Source organism: Mus caroli, unplaced genomic scaffold (assembly GCF_978045245.1).
Source record: "Mus caroli unplaced genomic scaffold, Mus_caroli_1 scaffold_5, whole genome shotgun sequence".
NCBI classification, from domain to species: Eukaryota; Metazoa; Chordata; class Mammalia; order Rodentia; family Muridae; genus Mus; species Mus caroli.
In genome coordinates this window covers 80,514,649-80,534,450 of record NW_028227260.1, presented here as the reverse complement: position 1 = coordinate 80,534,450, position 19,802 = coordinate 80,514,649, and positions in this window count along the sequence as shown.

The window sequence follows — 19,802 nt, the reverse complement described above, 5'->3', positions numbered from 1 at the left end:
ATAGAAGCCTATGTGTGTGTGTGTGTGTGTGTGTGTGTGTGTGTGTGCGTGTGTGTCTTTCATTCAGAAACCCCAAAATATTGTGTCATTTTGCAAGGAACTCCTACTGCAGTAATTTTTAGTAGGTTTAATCATCTAATGCAACAATTAACATAATAAGATGGATGAAACTACCACAATGAAAACAGACACAAAATAATTAGCGATAAATTAATGGTTAAAGGGTTGAAAACTGTGAGTCAGAAATACAAGCAATATGTGTTTAACAGCAAAGAGTTAAGCCTATTAAAAATGTTTTCTGAAATAACAGACAAAGTTAAAGCTGGACAAAACGTCACATTCCAGGGAACATTGATAAATACCTTGGTTAATGTTTTGAAACTGAAGCAGAACATTTTCTTTACCCTTAAGACCATACCAATATCTAGATATTTATGTATGTTACTGTAAAAGAAAAATGTGTTATCAGATAAACAAAGACTCATCATATGCTTTAAATTTCCATTTCTGATATGAAATGAATTATGGGATAAAGTATCTCTAAGTTTTCTTACTGTTTTGTGTTTGAAGATAGTTTATTTATCATTGCATCAATGAAATTGATAAAATATACAGAAATCTATATGAAGATACCTTGGAGTAAAATGATAAAACAGTTATTAAACCTTTTACTAATAAGATAACTGAGCTAAAGCTAGTAAACAATGTAAAGTTCACAACTCTTGGTAAGACAAAATAATTGCATGTAGATAAAGAGAGTTTGAATACAGATAGCCTCATTTTTCAGAATAAAGAACTTGTCAGTATTGTCTGAACTGAAACATAATTTGAATATATGCAATGACTAGATTTTTAATGATTTTCATGGTCTATTTCTTAACCTTAAAGAACTCTTCTAGAAATTGTCATCTGAAGAAAAGAATCAGTTGATATGAAACAGAATTTTGTATTATGTTTATTTTCCCTCTATGATAGACAGTAGAAAACAGCAAAAAAGAGCTTTACTCATCCCTTGGCCATCACCATGTGTTTTAAACTTCTATAACCTTGACTAAAGTTAAAATAAACTTCCATTCATTATGAATTAAGTAGTCTTCTGTATTCTGTTATAGGAGTACAAAGGGGGCTAAGTATATTTTAGGACACAAATAAACAGGGATCATTGTATAGGGAGGGTGGTTAAAATTGTTGTGTACACAGAGAATAAGAGCATTTGCTGTGAGAATAAGGGAGTTTGCTGAAAGAGTGTCTCTTTTACTAATGACAGAAGCTACAGCCACAAAATCTCACCAACATGACTGCCTAAATGTGAGCTAAGCAATGCAAATGCTAATGTGGAGGCAGAAAAGCCCAGGTGGCCTCTACCTTACATAAAGAACTACTAGGAACTAAGGGTTACTGAAAGCTAGGGAAGTAGTCATCTCCAGGGAAAGAACATCAATTAACAGTACCAAAGATCAATCCTAATATATATCTGACTCTGCATGCCATTCACAATGGCCAAAATGTAGAGGAGTAACTTGTCTGGCAAAAATGGAGATATTCAAAAGATATACGTGAGACTTACATCTTGACTATTAGAATAAGGATACAGTAGTCTAAACTGTCACTGAAATTTCAGTCTGGAAGACAGAAAAAGGCCCCAGCCAGAGGAAGAGGGAGAGGATTCTTTAGAGGGAGAGACTGTCTCCAGGAATGACATTTCACATATCTCTGAGAGTCTGTCCGACAACCCTACAGAATTGAGACTGGTGCCTTAGCAAATATGGATCAATTGTAGATAGGAACACAACTTCACTGATTAAAAATCCTTGACCCTATATTTAATATTTCATTTCTTTTAAGGACCCACAAGACAGGACTTGAGGGGTTCACTGGGTCTCTTCATCTTACTTCCCAATGTGGCCACACTGAATAAATCTACTTAATCAGTTTATTATTATTATTATTATTATTATTATTATTATACTCATGTAAGATTAGTGCTGGAACTAGTTGTAACCTCAAAATTTGATAACAGTATCCAACTAATTGTTCATTGACAGAAGAATAGAAAAAGAAAATGAAAGTAAAGAGAGAATGGAATTTTTTCAGATATGATTTAAAGGAAATCTCATTTTTTGGAAGATAGAGCATAGGGTGTACAATATATACGAAGTTAGTATACACCAACACAAAAAAGGATATGCCAACACAGTTTATAAAATGATTAAATAATATTCTAGTGGATGTTATATAATACTAATACTATCAATTGGATATGTATGCTCTGTCCACATCATATGAAACAATTTCAAAGCAGCTCCTTACATGGATATGTGCATCCTTCACATATCTCACCTATTATTGGTGACAGTACTGCTCATGGTGAAATATGTCATATGTCATTGTGTTATCTCAACTTTCTTTTTTTATTATTTTTTTATTATGTATTTTCCTCAATTACATTTCAAATGCTATCCCAAAAGTTCTGCATACCCTCCCCCCCACTCCCCTACCCACCCATTCCCACTTTTTGGCCCTGGCATTCCCCTGTACTGGGGCATATAAAGTTTGCCTGTCCAATGGGCCTCTCTTTCCAGTGATGGCCGACTAGGCCATCTTTTGATACATATGCAGCTAGAGTCAAGAGCTCCGGGGTACTGGTTAGTGGTTAGTTCATAATGTTGTTGCACCTACAGGTTTGCAGATCTCCTAAGCTCCTTGGGTACTTTCTCTAGCTCCTCCATTGGGGATCCTGTGATCCATCCAATAGCTGACTGTGAGTGTCCAACTCTGTGTTTGCTAGGCCCCAGCCTAGTCTCATAAGAGACAGCTATATCAGGGTCCTTTCAGCAAATGCTTGCTAGTGTATGCAATGGTGTCATCATTTGGAGGCTAATTATAGGAGGGATCCCTGGATATGGCAGTCTCTAAATGGTCCATCTTTTGTCTCAGCTCCAAACTTTGTCTCTGTAACTCCTTCCATGGGTGATTGTTTCCAATTCTAAGAAGGGGCAAATTGTCCACACTTTGGTCTTCGTTCTTCTTCAGTTTCATGTGTTTTGCAAGTTGTATCTTATATCTAGGGTATACTAAGTTTCTGGGCTAATATCCACTTATCAGTGAGTACATATCATTTGAGTTCTTATGTGATTGTGTTACCTCACTCATGATGATGCCCTCCAGGTCCAACCATTTGCCTGGAATTTCATAAATTCATTCATTTTAATAGCTGAGTAGTACTTCATTGTGTGAATGTGCCACATTTTTTTTTTGTATCCATTCCTCTGTTGAGGGGCACCTGGGTTCTTTCCAGCTTCTGGCTATTATAAATAAGGCTGCTATGAACATAGTGGAGCATGTGTCCTTTTTAACGGTTGGGACATCTTCTGGATATATGCCCAGGAGAGGTATTGCTGGATCCTCCGGTAGTACTATGTCCAATTTTCTGAGGAACCACCAGACTGATTTCCAGAGTGGTTGTACAAGCTTGCAATCCCACCAACAATGGAGCAGTGTTCCTCTTTCTCCACATTCTTGCCATCATCTGCTGTCACCTGAATTTTTGATCTTAGCCATTCTGACTGGTGTGAGATGGAATATCAGGGTTGTTTTGATTTGTATTTCTCTGATGATTAAGGATTCTGAACATTTTTTCAGGTGATTCTCAGCCATTTGGTATTCCTCAGTGAGAATTCTTTGTTTAGCTCTGTGCCCCATTTTTAATGGGGTTATTTGATTTTCTGGAGTCTACCTTATTGAGTTCTTTATATACATTGGATATTAGTCCCCTATCTGATATAGGAGAGGTAAAGATATTTTCCCAATCTGTTGGGGGCCTTTTTGTCTTATTGATGGTGTCTTTTGCCTTGTAGAACCTTTGCAATTTCATGAGGTCCCATTTGTCAATTCCTGATCTTACAGCACAAGCCATTGCTGTTCTATTCATGAATTTTTCCCCAGTGCCCAATCATCGAGGCATTTCCCCACTTTCTCCTCTATAAGTTTCAGTGTCTCTGGTTTTATGTGGATTTCCTTAATCCACATAGATTTGACCAAAGTACAAGAAGATAGGAATGGATCAATTCACATTCTTCTACATGATAAAAACCAGTTGTGTCAGCACCATTTGTTGAAAATGCTATCTTTCTTCCACTGGATGGTTTTTTTTTTTTTTTTTAGTATCCATACTTTGGTCTTCCTTCTTCTTCTTTTTTTTTTTTAATTACATATTTTCCTCAATTACATTTCCAATGCTATCCCAAAAGTCCCCCATAGCGCCCCCCACTTCCCTACCCACCCATTCCCATTCTTTTGGCCCTGGCATTCCCCTATATTGGGGCATATAAAGTTTGCAAGTCCAATGGGCCTCTCTTTCCAGTGATGGCCGACTAGACCATCTTTCGATACATATGCAGCTAGAGACAAGAGCTCCGGGGTTCTGGTTAGTACATCATGTTGTTCCAACAATAGGGTTGCAGATCCCTTTAGCTCCTTGGGTAGTTTCTCTAGCTTCTCCATTGGGAGCGCTGTGATACATCCAATAGCTGACTGTGAACATCCATTCCTGTGTTTGCTAGGCCCCGGCATCGTCTCACAAGAGACAGCTATATTTGGGTCCTTTCAGCAAAATCTTGCTAGTGTATGCAATGGTGTCAGCGTTTATAAGTTGCTTATGGGATGGATCCCTGGATACGGCAGTCTCTAAATGGTCCATCCTTTCATCACAGCTACGAACTTTGTCTCTGTAACTCCTTCCCTGGGTGTTTTGTTCCCAATTCTAAGAAGGGGCACAGTGTCCACACTTTGGTCTTCATTCTTCTTGAGTTTCATGCATTTAGCAAATTGTATCTCATATCTTGGGTATCCTAAGTTTTGGGCTAATATCCACTTATCAGTGAATACATATTGTGTGAGTTCTTTTGTGATTGTGTTACTTCACTCAAGATGATGCCCTCCAGGTCCATCCATTTGGCTAGGAATTTCATAAATTCATTCTTTTTAATAGCTGAGTAGTACTCCATTGTGTAAATGTACCATAATTTCTGTATCCATTCCTCTGTTGAGGGACATCTGGGTTCTTTCCAGCTTCTGGCTATTATAAATAGGGCTGCTATGAACATAGTGGAGCATGTGTCCTTTTTACCGGTTGGGACATCTTCTGGATATATGCCCAGGAGAGGTATTGCTGGATCCTCTGGTAGTACTATGTCCAATTTTCTGAGGAACCGCCAGACTGATTTCCAGAGTGGTTGTACAAGCTTGCAATCCCACCAACAATGGAGGAGTGTTCCTCTTTCTCCACATCCTCGCCAGCATCTGCTGTCACCTGAATTTTTGATCTTAGCCATTCTGACTGGTGTGAGGTGGAATCTCAGGGTTGTTTTGATTTGCATTTCCCTGATGATTAAGGATGTTGAACATTTTTTCAGGTGCTTCTCTGCCATTCGGTATTCCTCAGGTGAGAATTCTTTGTTCAGTTCTGAGCCCCATTTTTTAATGGGGTTATTTGACTTTCTGGAGTCCACCTTCTTGAGTTCTTTATATATATTGGATATTAGTCCCTTATCTGATTTAGGATAGGTGAAGATCCTTTCCCAATCTGTTGGTGGTTTTTTTGTCTTATTGATGGTGTCTTTAGCCTTGCAGAAGCTTTGCAGTTTCATGAGGTCCCACTTGTCAATTCTCGATCTTACAGCACAAGCCATTACTGTTCTATTCAGGAATTTTTCCCCTGTGCCCATATCTTCAAGGCTTTTCCCCACTTTCTCCTCTATAAGTTTCAGTGTCTCTGGTTTTATGTGAAGTTCCTTGATCCACTTAGACTTGACCTTAGTACAAGGAGATAGGAATGGATCGATTCGCATTCTTCTACATGTTAACAACCAGTTGTGCCAGCACCATTTGTTGAAAATGCTGTCTTTCTTCCACTGGATGTTTTTAGCTCCCTTGTCGAAGATCAAGTGACCTTAGGTGTGTGGGTTCATTTCTGGGTCTTCAATTCTATTCCATTGGTCTATTTGTCTGTCACTATACCAGTACCATGCAGTTTTTATCACGATTGCTCTGTACTAGAGCTTTAGGTCAGGCATGGTGATTCCACCAGAGGTTCTTTTATCCTTGAGAAGAGTTTTTGCTATCCTAGGTTTTTTGTTATTCCAAATGAATTTGCAGATTGCACTTTCTAATTCGTTGAAGAATTGATTTGGAATTTTGATGGTGATTCCATTGAATCTGTAGATTGCTTTTAGTAAGATAGCCATTTTTACAATGTTGATCCTGCCAATCCATGAGCCTGGGAGATCTTTCCATCTTCTGAGATCTTCCTTAATTTCTTTCTTCAGAGACTTGAAGTTCTTATCACACAGATCTTTCACTTCCTTAGAGTCACACCAAGATATTTTATATTATTTGTGACTATTGAGAAGGGTGTTGTTTCCCTAAATTCTTTCTCTGCCTGTTTATTCTTTGTGTAGAAAAAGGCCAGTGACTTGTTTGAATTAATTTTATATCCAACAACTTCATCAAAGCTGTTTATCAGGTTTAGGAGTTCTCTGTTGGAATTTTTAGTATCATTTATATATACTATCATATCATATGCAAAAAAGTGATATTTTGACTTCATCTTTTCCAATTTGCATCCCCTTGATCTCCTCCTGTTGTTGTGCTCTGGCTAAGACTTCAAGTACTATGTTGAATAGGTAGGGAGAAAGTGGGCAGCCTTGTCTAGTCCCTGATTTTAAGGGATTGTTTCCAGCTTCTCACCATTTACTTTGATGTTGGCTACTGGTTTGCTGTAGATTGCTTTTATCATGTTGAGGTATGGGCCTTGAATTCCTGATCTTTCTAAGACTTTTATCATGAATGGGTGTTGGATCTTGTCCAATGCGTTTTTCGCATCTAATGAGATGATCATGTGATTTTTCTGTTTGAGTTTGTTTATATAATGGATTACATTGATGGATTTACATATATTAAACCATCCCTGCATCCCTGGAATAAAACCTACTAGGTCAGGATGGATGATTGCTTTAATGTGTTCTTGGATTCTGTTAGCAAGAATTTAATTCAGTATTTTTGCATCGATATTCATAAGGGAAATTCGTCTAAAGTTCTCTATCTTTGTTGGATCTTTCTGTCGTTTATGTATCAGAGTAATTGTGGCTACATAGAATGAGTTGGGTAGAGTTTCTTCTACTTCTATTTTGTGGAATAGTTTGTACAGAACTGGATTAGATCTTCTTTGAAGGTCTGATAGAACTCTGCACTAAACCCATCTGGTCCTGTGCTTTTTTTGGCTGGGAGACTATTAATGACTGCTTGTATTTCTTTAGGTGATTATGGGACTGTTTAGATCGTTAACTTGATACTGATTTAACTTTGGTACCTGGTATAGGTCTAGAAATTTGTCCATTTCATGGAGGTTTTCCAATTTTGTTGAGTATAGCATTTTGTAGAAGGATCTGATTGTGTTTTGGATTTCTTCAGGATCTGCTGTTATGTCTCCCTTTTCATTTCTGATTTTGTTAATTAGGATTCTGACCCTGTGCCCTCTAGTGAGTCTAGCTAAGGTTATCTATCTTGTTGATTTTAACAAATAACCAACTCCTTGTTTGGTTAATTCTTTGAATAGTTCTTGTTTCCCCTGGGTGATTTTGCCCCTGAGTTTGATAATTTCCTGCAGTCTAATCCTATTAGGTGAATTTTCTTCCTTTTTTGTAGAGCTTTTAGATGTGTTGTCAAGCTGCTAGTGTGTGCTCTCTCTAGTTTCTTTTTGGAGGCACTCAGAGCTATGAGTTTCCCTCTTAGAAATGCTTTCATTGTGTCCCATAGGTTTGGGTATGTTGTGGCTTCACTTTCATTAAACTCTAAAAAGTCTTTAATTTCTTTCTTTATTCCTTCCTTGACCAAGGTATCATTGATAGTAGTGTTGTTCAGTTTCCACGTGAATGTTGGCTTTCCATTATTTATGTTGTTATTGAATATCAGCCTTAGTTCATGGTGGTCTGATAGCATTCATGGGACAATTTCAGTATTTTTGTACCTATTGAGGCCTGTTTTGTGTCCAATTATATGGTCAATTTTGGAGAAGGTACCCTGAGGTGCTGAGAAGAAGGTATATCCTTTTGTCTTAGGATAAAATGGTCTGTAGATATCTGTTAAATCCATTTGTTTCATAACTTCTGTTAGTTTCACTCTGTCCCTGTTTAGTTTCTGTTTCCATGATCTGTCCATTGATAAAAGTGGTGTGTAGAAGTCTCCCACTATTATAGTGTGAGGTACAATATGTGCTTTGAGCTTTACTAAAGTGTCTTTAATGAAAGTGGCTGCCCTTGCATTTGGAGCATAGATAATCAGAATTGAGAGTTTCTCTTGGAGGATTTTACCTTTGATGAGTATGAAGTGTCCCTCCTTGTCTTTTTTGATAACTTTGGGTAGGAAGTCGATTTTATTCAAAATTAGAATGGCTACTCCAGCTTGTTTCTTCAGGCCATTTGCTTGGAAAATTGTTTTCCAGCCTTTTACTCTGAGGTAGTGTCTGTCTTATTCCCTGAGATGGGTTTCCTGTAAGTGGCAGAATGTTGGGTCCTGTTTTTGTAGCCATTCTGTTAGTGTATGTCTTTTTATTGGGGAATTGATTCCATTGATATTAAGAGATATTAAGGAAAAGTAATTGTTGCTTCCTTTTATTTTTATTGCTATAGTTGGCATTCTTTTATTGTGGCTGTCTTTTTCTGGTTTGTTGAGGGATTACTTTCTTGCTTTTTTCTAGGGCAAAATTTCCATCCTTGTATTGGTTTTTTTCTGTTATTATCCTTTGAAGGGCTGGATTCGTGGAAAGATGATGTGTGATTTTGGTTTTGTCATGGAATACTTTAGTTTCTCCATCTATGGTAATTGAGAGTTTTGTTGGGTATAGTATTCTGGGCTGGCGTTTGTTTTCTCTTAGTGTCTGTATGACATCTGTCCAGGATCTTCTGGCTTTCATAGTCTCTGGTGAAAAGTCTGGTGTAATTCTGATAGGCCTCCCTTTATATGTTACTTCACCTTTTTTCCTTACTTCTTTTAATATTCTCTCTTTATTTAGTGCATTTGTTGTTCTGATTATTATGTGTCGGGAGGAATTTCCTTTCTGGTCCAGTCTATTTGGAGTTCTTTAGGCTTATTGTATGTTCATGGGCATCTCTTTCTTTAGGTTTGGGAAGTTTTCTTCTATAATTTTGTTGAAGATATTTGCTGGCCCTTTAAGTTGAAAATCTTCATTCTCATGAACTCCTATTATCTGTAAGTTTGGTCTTCTCATTGTGTCCTGGATTTCCTGGATGTCTTGAGGTAGGATCCTTTTGAGTTTTGTATTTTCTTTGATTGTTGTGCCAATGTTCTCTATGGAATCTTCTGCACCTGAGATTCTCTCTTTTATCTCTTGTATTTTTGTTGCTGATGCTTGCATCTATGGTTCCAGATTCCTTTCCTAGGGTTTCTATCTCCAGCCTTGCCTCACTTTGGGTTTTCTTTATTGTGTCTCCTTCCATTTTTAAGCCTTGAATGGTTTTATTCAATTCCATCACCTGTTTGGTCATGTTTTCCTGCTATTCTTTAAGGGATTTTTGTGTTTCCTCTTTAATGTCTTCTACCTATTTAGGTGTGTTCTCCTGTGTTTCTTTAAGTGAGTTATTAAATTCCTTCTTGATGTCCTCTACCATCATCATGACATATGCTTTTAAATCCAAGTCTAGCTTTTCAGGTGTGTTGGGTTGCCCAGGACTAGGTGGGTTGGGAGTGCTGCGTTCTCATGATGGCAAGTGGTCTTGATTTCTGTTAGTAGGATTTTTATGTTTGCCTTTGGCCATCTGGTAATCTCTGGTTCTAATTGTTATAGTTGTCTCTGGTTAGAGCTTGTTCCTCAGGTGATTATGTTAGCCTCTATCAGCATACATGGGAGACTAGCTCTCTCCTTAGTTTCAGTAGTCAGAGTACTCTCTGCAGGCAAGCTCTCCTCTTTCAGGGAAGGTGCCCAGGTATCAGGTATTCGAACCTGCCTCCTGGCAGAAATTGTGTTCCACTCACCAGAGTTGTTAAGATCCCGTGGAGTGTCTTGTGAGGACCTTGGGGGTGTCCAGAAACTCCTCATGCAAGGAACCCCGGTGCTGGAGTGGACCGGATGGGACTTGTTACCTTGATCAGGCTGGGTTATCTGCTTTCCTAGTTAATGCAGTCTCAGGTCCCTTGCGATTGGATTGGAGCAGATGCTGCTGTGTTCCACTCACCAGAGGTCTTAAGATCCTGTGGGGGATCCTGTGTGGGTCCTCTCAGGTGTCCAGAGACTCCGCACACAAGGAACCCTGATGCTGGAGTGGACTGGAAGGGACTTGTGCCCCTGATCAGGATCTATTTAATACAGTTTCAGGTCCCGCGCAATTGGATTGGAGCAGACTCTGTGTTCCACTCACCAGAGTTCTTAAGATCCCATGGGACATTCTGTGTGGGTCCTTGCGGGTGTCCGGAGACTCCATGGGTAAGCTCAATTTTCCGTTATTCCTAGATTTGTGATTTGCTTTTTCCAATGGAACAGAAAGTATGAAACATTAATATCTAGAAATTACATTCATATTCAAGCTTACCTTGTTCTGCTGCACATTTGTGGAAGTCATATTCCATGCTAAAATAAAACTTATAAGAGATAAGTGAAAGGGAAAGACTAAAGCTATCTACAAGTTATTGCCATCTGCTTTCACAATAGAAATATTTTGTGACTACAGAAAACACCTTATGTGAACATCTATCCTTTGTATTTTATCAAATTTTGTAGGATGTACAATGGTTCCTGTCCTCACAGATTAAACACTAGGGGAACCAAAAATGTTAAATACCTCATTTTACCAAAGGAAGAAATGTACAATTTATTATCTTCCCACAGGTCTAGGAGAGTATATGGTTAATATACTAGTGACCTTTTGCACTATTATTTTGTGGCCAAGACCACACTGGATCCTCTCCTATATCCTTATTGAGAACTTGTCAAACTATAGAACCTATATTTATAGAATAGGTCTTATGCAGTCAATCTACAGAACTCATCACTATGGAAGGTGTCACATGTGCTTTACAAAGAGTTTCAATGTAGTTATGTCTAAACTTTACTGTGCATAGGAAACTAAGCTAATTAGCACCAGGAGAATTTTCACCAAATTGCACAGTGCTGAAATATACCTAAAACAAACTACTTGGGGGTCAAACTTCTGAAGTCTGAACCAAGAATTGTTGCTTAGTTCTGTTGAAATGAACTTTCTTCTTGCCTCCTGTGCATCATTACTGTGCTAGCTACAGTGGTCACAGAGACATGTGCAACATTTTAGTTGCTTTAACCTCACAAATCATAAGTGTATGAAGCAAAACATGTGTTAGCTTGCACTAGCCATTGTACAATTTACAAATATTTGAAGGCTATTGCATTGATCAATATGTATTATTTTGTGTATTTCTAAAGAAAAGTTATGCTACAAGTTCCGTTTTTTTAAACTAATAATACCTAAATCTTGACTATAAGAACTTATTGAATGAACTTATGGTTCTCTCTTTCAAATATCTTTGTTTATTGCTAAGCATTTAATTTGAGGTTTATACTGCCAACAAATATATATTTTATGGTTTAAGTGACATTTCACTTAATATTAACACCATTTATATATATTTATCTTGTAATTTATATTCTTGCCTTCATAACATAAATACCTTTTACTGACTTTAAATGTTCATCTGTGAAGTATTTATTTTAAAAATATTCAAGAATTGCTTTTGTGAGTATATACCCCAATAATTCTTAAATGCAGTTATTACTGTTTTAAATATAACAAAGGTATTTTGAATAGAAGTAGTGTCATGTTAATTGATCTTTCTGAAACTTGTCTTTGTTGTTGGAAGAGATATTAAGACAATATTCAATACTATGTATGCCTTTGTAAAGTATAGATTATCTTCCTACTGTGGTCTTTTGAGCTAGCCATGTTAATAATCATCTGAGTGCAGATAATTGAATTTGAATCCAGACCTAATAAGTGAAAATCTGTATTCAAACAGAAACTTTAATTAAATTTTGCATATATTAAAATTTGAATGTCAAAAAAAAATCTAGATTGAGACTAAGCAGACTATTGGCACACTTATCAAAATTTCCCAATATCTTGTTCTGTAAATAAAACAAGAGATCAAGTTCAGTAGATAATATGAACATTTGCCTACCACAATAGCACACATAACTGCAGTAAGGGTTATTGTAGATCACAAGTTTACTATCTACAGCTTTACTGATTTTTTTACAACAATATCTATTGAAGGTTCATGTGTTAGAGGATTGCTCCTTAATACCGAAAAGTTCAGAAGTGGGCATGTGAAAGATAATTGGATTTTAAGGATACTAATGTCATCAAGGAATTAATTTGTAAAAATTAGGTCTAGTTGAAGATAGTAGCTGTGAATAACCTGTTAAAAGATGTATTTTTATACTTAGCCCCTGGTTTGCTGTTTTCTAGCTTCCCTGAAATCAACAACTTTCCTTGAAATAAACAATTTTTCTTTGTCACATGCTCCTGTAATCTTGATGTTTCTGTTGAATTACAGGCCTAGAAAAATTCCACCATGTTGTGAAATCTCTGATATCAGTGGCCATAACAAATTATTACTACTCCAGATCAATTTTCTCAGATAATCTCACATGGTAACAAAATGCTAGCACAGCAATCTTTGATCTGAAACATGATTTTATGATATTTTTGAGAGATAATGTATTGGAGAAAAAAGCATCATATTTAAAAAAATCAGGTTTAGCTGCACTCTGAGACTTTCTTTTACTGTTTCTGTGCTTTTATTCACATTCTTTTTAGAACTGTGCAAATAATATCAGGTTTGTGGAGAGTGTATGTTCCTATACAAAATCAGGTACACAACAATAGACATACAAATAGATTTTTAGATTCCAAATTCATTTTTTTACTATCATATTGCTTATAATACAGAAAACAAGAGTACATGAATTAAAGATGGATAGCATAAACCTTGTCATACTACTACTTACTAGTGAAGTGCATTAGTCAACCCCTCATCTATACATACTTGATTCTGAACTATCAAAAATAAGCATTCCTAAATTAAATAGATATGACTCCACAATTTCATGTGTTGATACTTTGATCACATCATTTCAAGAAAATGAAATCAATGACTATATAATGCAAATACTGTTAATTTAATGAAAATATGTGGGCCTTTTAGGAATAGCACATGATAGACTAATAGTAAGAATCAAATCCTAATAAGATATGTACTGCTCAGAGCTTAAGTTGGCAGCATGCCTTCTATTTAGACTGCAGTAACCTCATTTTGAATATTTTGCTGTTGATTTATTAGGCATATGGTAAGGATTTGTTTAAAGAAAATTTTGTAACACAGTGCAGTTCTGAGTTGTATCTTATAAACAGCAAACAGGGAGAAAGGTAGGTGACAGGAGTCAAGTATGTTTTATGTATTTAAGGCTGATAAATGTATGACTTACAGGTAACGTACTTTAAAGGTCAGGGAAAGAAATACTAAGATTGCCTCTTATTGGTACTTATTACAAATAGAGTAAACAGAATTAGAATTTAAGGGTAGGGAAAGTAACTTCTAGGAAATTGCTTCAATTGAATGTACTATTTAGACATTAACAAGTCAACACAAATTCAAGTTTAAATCTGACTAGATTTCTAACAATTGTTCAGACCAAAACAGATTTAGAAATTAAGTGACAGTCACAAATTATGTGGTCTAATATGTGGAGTTGATTTCTCAAACTCAAGTTCCATCAAAACCACCTAAAGAGCTTAAAAAAAAATAACAGTTTCATGTGGTTTGCAAATTGTATCTTGGGTATTCTAAGTTTCTGGGCTAATATCCACTTATCATTGAGTGCATATCATGTGTGTTCTTTTGTGATTGGGTTACCTCACTCACGATAATATCCCCCAGAGAATTTGACTTGCTAAGTGATTTTCAAGGTATGTTACCACTGCTGCTGCTGCTGCTGTCTGAGGACCATCTTTGAAAAACACTGTCTGCAGTATACTCCTACTCTACACTTACTCTGATTGTATTAAATTCTCAGAAGGAGGTAAAACATGCTTGCAGCTATTTGATAATCGGTTGTCAAATTGTGAATACTCTTTAATTAACAAATGATATAAAGTAATTCTTTAACATAACTTTTGGATCGTGAGCTTAACATTAGCTGCTGTGACCTCACTGGATAATCCATATGTTGTGAGAATTCACATCACAAGACAAGAGGCCAATTATCATCTTGTCCAAGTGAAGTTTTCAAAAGAGAAATTGGTTTCAAGATTGCTTTTTATCAGGGTTACCATTTTAATTACTTGGAGATAAAATGATTTTAACATATTTTTATTATAAATAATATGACATTTATGTTCACTGTTTTGAATGCTTACTTTTAAAATATACTATTTTTATTTATTTATACAGTGTAAGATGTAGGTAAGCCATATGATTAAGGTTAAAACACTATGCAATCATCTATGATGATACTATAATTTTCATGATGAATATATTTATACTATTGTCAAACAGAAAATATTATGTTTCTAAGGTGTAGTGAAAAGTTAGACAGGTTTTAACCCCAAACTAAAAATTGTATTTGAAGAACGTATATCTAAAAATTATTAATGTTTTACAAGAAAACAAGAAATCAGTGATACATCTGAAATATTCAAATTAAGATAAAGCTTTAATTAAATTTATGGTAGATTTGTTATTAAGGCTTTGAAATAAAAATGTTTGCATCAAAATTTGTGTTGTCATTGAATCAGACAATAATCTTCAATAAAATCCAGAAAAAAATGTTGTGTCAAAGGAAATGTGTCAGCCATGAAATTAAAACAAAGTAAAAATTGTATAAGTATTAAAGCTTTGTGTGTTCATTCTCATAATTTGCTAGCAAAATGATAAAACTTGAAAATCTTATAATATCTGGAAAATCAAACAATAGAACAGTGAATATAATATTGAATGTTAACATTATATAAAGTAATATTAGTAGTAAGATGGGACAAACTGAATACAGGAATAGCACCAAGTGGCAACCAAAACATATCAAGAATATTCTTTAATGACATAAAATATTCATATGTATTGTTTATATAAGAGAGAGTTGGGGTAAAATAGGAGCAGATTATTCTGTAGTTTCCCTATATAGAATATCAAGCCATCGTGGTTTTAAAAAAAAAAAAGTAAAAATCTTTTTTTTAATATATTTTATTACATATTTTCCTCAATTACATTTCCAATGCTATCCCAAAAGTCCCCCATACCCTCCCCCCTCTCCTCCATTTCCCTACCCACCCAAGCCATTTTTTCTCTTTTTTTTTTTTTTTTTTTTGGCCTTGGCATTCCCCTGTACTGAGGCATATAAAGTTTGTGTGTCCAATGGGACTTTCTTTCCAGTGATGGCCGACTAGGCCATCTTTTGATACATATGCAGCTAGAGTCAAGAGCTCCGGGGTACTGGTTAGTTCATAATGTTGTACCACCTATAGGGTTGCAGGTCCCTTTAGCTCCTTGGGTTCTTTCTCCCGCTCCTCCATTGGGAGCCCTGTTATTCATCCACTAGCTAACTGTGAGCATCCACTTCTGTGTTTGCTAGGACCGGACATAGTCTCACAAGAGACAGCTATATTTGGGTCCTTTCAGCAAAATCTTGCTAGTATATGCAATGGTGTCAGCATTTGGAAGCTGATTATGGGATGGATCCCTGGGTATGGCAGTCTCTAGATGGTCCATCCTTTCTTCACAGCTCCAATCTTTGTTTCTGTAACTTCTTCCATGGATGTTTTGTTCCCAATTCTAGTAAGGGGTACAGTGACCCCACTTTGGTCTTCATTGTTCTTGAGTTTCATATGCTTAGCATATTATATTATATATCTTGGGTATCCTAAGTTTGGGGCTAATATCCACTTATCAGTGAGTACATATTGTGTGAGTTCCTTTGTGATTGTGTTTCCTCACTCAGAATGATGCCCTCCAGGTCCATCCATTTGCCTAGGAATTTCATAAATTCATTTTTTTAATAGCTGAGTAGTACTCCGTTGTGTAAATGTACAACATTTTCTGTATCCATTCCTCTGTTTAGGGGCATCTGGGTTATTTCCAGCTTCTGGCTATTATAAATAAGGCTGCTATGAACATAGTGGAGCATGTGTCCTTCTTACCGGTTGGAACATCTTCTGGATATATGCCCAGGAGAGGTATTGCTGGGTCCTCCGGTAGTACTATGTCCAATTTTCTGAGGAACCGCCAGACTGATTTCCAGAGTGGTTGTACAAGCTTGCAATCCCACCAACAATGGAGGAGTGTTCCTCTTTCTCCACATCCTCGCCAGCATCTGCTGTCACCTGAATTTTTGATCTTAGCCATTCTGAATGGTGTGAGGTGGAATCTCAGGGTAGTTTTGATTTGCATTTCCCTAATGATTAAGGATGTTGAACATTTTTTCAGGTGCTTCTCAGCCATTCGGTATTCCTCAAGTGAGAATTCTTGTTCAGTTCTGAGTCCCATTTTTTAATGGGGTTATTTGATTTTCTGGAGTCCACCTTCTTGAGTTCTTTATATACATTGGATATTAGTCCGCTATCTGATTTAGGATAGGTAAAGATCCTTTCCCAATATGTTGGTGGTCTTTTTGTCTTATTGATGGTGTCTTTTGCCTTGCAGAAGCTTTGCAGTTTCATGAGGTACCATTTGTGAATTCTTGATCTCACTGTGTAAGCCATTGCTGTTCTGTTCAGGAATTTTTCCCCTGTGCCCATATCTTCAAGGCTTTTCCCCACCTTCTCCTCTATAAGTTTCAGTGTCTCTGGTTTTATGTGAAGTTCCTTGATCCACTTAGACTTGACCTTAGTACAAGGAGATAGGAATGGATCAATTCGCATTCTTCTACATGATAACAACCAGTTGTGTCAGCACCATTTGTTGAAAATGCTGTCTTTCTTCCAGTGGATGGTTTTAGCTCCCTTGTCGAAGATCAAGTGACCATAGCTATGTGGGTTCATTTATTGGTCTTCAATTCTATGCCATTGGTCTACTTGTCTGTCACTGTACCAGTACCATGCAGTTTTTATCACAATTGCTCTGTAGTAAAGCTTTAGGTCAGGCATGGTGATTCCACCAGAGGTTCTTTTATCCTTGAGAAGAGTTTTTGCTATCCTAGATTTTTTGTTATTCCAGATGAATTTGCAGATTGCTCTTTCTAATTCGTTGAAGAATTGAGTTGGAATTTTGATGGGGATTGCATTGAATCTGTAGATTGCTTTTGGCAAGATAGCCATCTTTACAATGTTGATCTTTCCAATCCATGAGCATGGGAGATATTTCCATCTTCTGAGTTCTTCTTTAATTTCTTTCTTCAGAGACGTGAAGTTTTTATCATGCGGATCTTTCACTTCCTTTGTTAGATTCACGCCAAGATATTTTATATTATTTGTGACTATTGAGAAGGGTGTTGTTTCCCTAATTTCTTTCTCAGCCTGTTTATTCTTTGTGTAGAGAAAGGCCATTGACTTGTTTGAGTTAATTTTATATCCTGCTACTTCACCGAAGCTGTTTATCAGGTTTAGGAGTTCTCTGGTGGAATTTTTAGGGTCACTTATATATACTATCATATCATCTGCAAAAGTGATATTTTGACTTCATCTTTTCCAATTTGTATCCCCTTGATCTCCTTTTGTTGTCGAATTGCTCTGGTTAGGACTTCAAGTACAATGTTGAATAGGTATGGAGAAAGTGGACAGCCTTGTCTAGTCCCTGATTTTAGAGGGATTGCTTCAAGCTTCTCACCATTTACTTTGATTTTGGCTACTGGTTTGTTGTAGATTGCTTTTATCATGATTAGGTATGGGCCTTGGATTCCTGATCTTTCCAAGACTTTTATCATGAATGGGTGTTGGATCTTGTCAAATGCTTTTTCCGCATCTAACGAGATGATCATGTGGTTTTTGTCTTTGAGTTTGTTTATATAATGGATTACGTTGATGGATTTCCTTATACTAAACCATCCCTGCATCCCTGGAATAAAACCTACTTGGTCAGGATGGATGATTGCTTTAATGTGTTCTTGGATTCGGTTAAAAAGAATTTTATTGAGGATTTTTGCATCTATATTCATAAGGGAAATTGGTGTGAAGTACTCTATCTTTGTTGGATCTTTCTGTGGTTTAGGTATCAGACTAATCGTGGCTTCATAGAGTGAGTTGGGTAGAGTTCCTTCTACTTCAATTTTGTGGAATAGTTTGTGCAGAACTGGTATTAGATCTTCTCTGAAGGTCTGATAGAACTCTGCACTAAACACATCTGATCCTGCGCTTTTTTTGACTGGGAGAGTATTAATGACTGCTTCTATTTCTTTAGGGTATATGGGACTGTTTAGATCGTTAACTTGATCCTGATTTAACTTTGGTACCTGGTATCTGTCTAGTAATTTGTCCATTTCGTCCAGGTTTTCACGTTTTGTTGAGTATAGCCTTTTGTAGAAGGATCTGATGGTGTTTTGGATTTCTTCAGGATATGTTGTCATGTCTCCCTTTTCATTTCTTATTTTTTTAATTAGGTTGTTGTCCCTGTGCCCTCTAGCAAGTCTAGCTAAGGGTTTATCTTGTTGATTTTCTCAAAGAATCAACTCCACGTTTGGTTAATTCTTTGAATAGTTCTTCTTGTTTCCACTTGGTTGATTTCACCCCGAGTTTGATTATTTCCTGCCGTCTACTCCTCTTGGGTGAATTTTCTTCTTTTTTTTTCTAGAGCTTTTAGATGTGTTGTCAAGCTGCTAGTGTGTGCTTTCTCCAGTTTCTTTTTGTAGGCACTCAGAGCTATGAGTTTCCATCTTAGAAATGCTTTCATTGTGTCCCATAGGTTTGGGTATGTTGTGGCTTCATTATTATTAAACTCTAAAAAGTCTTTAATTTCTTTCTTTATTCCTTCCTTGACCAATGTTTCATTAAGAAGAGTGTTGTTCAGTTTCCATGCGTATGTTGGCTTTTCATTATTTATGTTGTTATTGAAGATCATTCTTAGTCCATGGTGGTCTGACAGGATGCATGGGACAATTTCAATATTTTTGTATCTGTTGAGGCCTCTTTTGTGACCAATTATATGGGCAATTTTGGAGAAGGTCCCGTGAGGTGCTGAGAAGAAGGTATATCCTTTTGTTTTAGGATAAAATGGTCTGTAGATATCTTTTAAGTCCATTTGTCTTCTAACTTCTATTAGTTTCACTGTGTCCCTGTTTAGTTTCTGTTTCCACGATCTGTCCATTGATGAAAGTGGTGTGTTGAAGTCACCCACAATTATTGTGTGAGGTGCAATGTGTGCGTTGAGCTTTACTAATGTGTCTTTAATGAATGTGGCTGCCCTTGCATTTGTAGCATAGATATTCAGAATTGAGAGTTCCTCTTGGAGGATTTTACCTTTGATGAGTATGAAGTGTCCCTTCTTGTCTTTTTTTATAAATTTGGGTTGGAAGTCGATTTTACTCGATATTAGAATGGCTACTCCAGCTTGTTTCTTCAGGCCATTTGCTTGGAAAATTGTTTTCCAGCCTTTTACTGTGAGGTAGTGTCTGTCTATTTCCCTGAAATGGGTTTCCTGTAAGCAGCAGAATGTTGGTTCCTGTTTGTGTAGCCAGTCTGTTCTTCTATGTCTTTTTTTTGGTGAATTGAGTCCATTGATATTAAGAGATATTAAGGAAAAGTAGTTGTTGCTTCCTTTTATTTTTGTTGTTA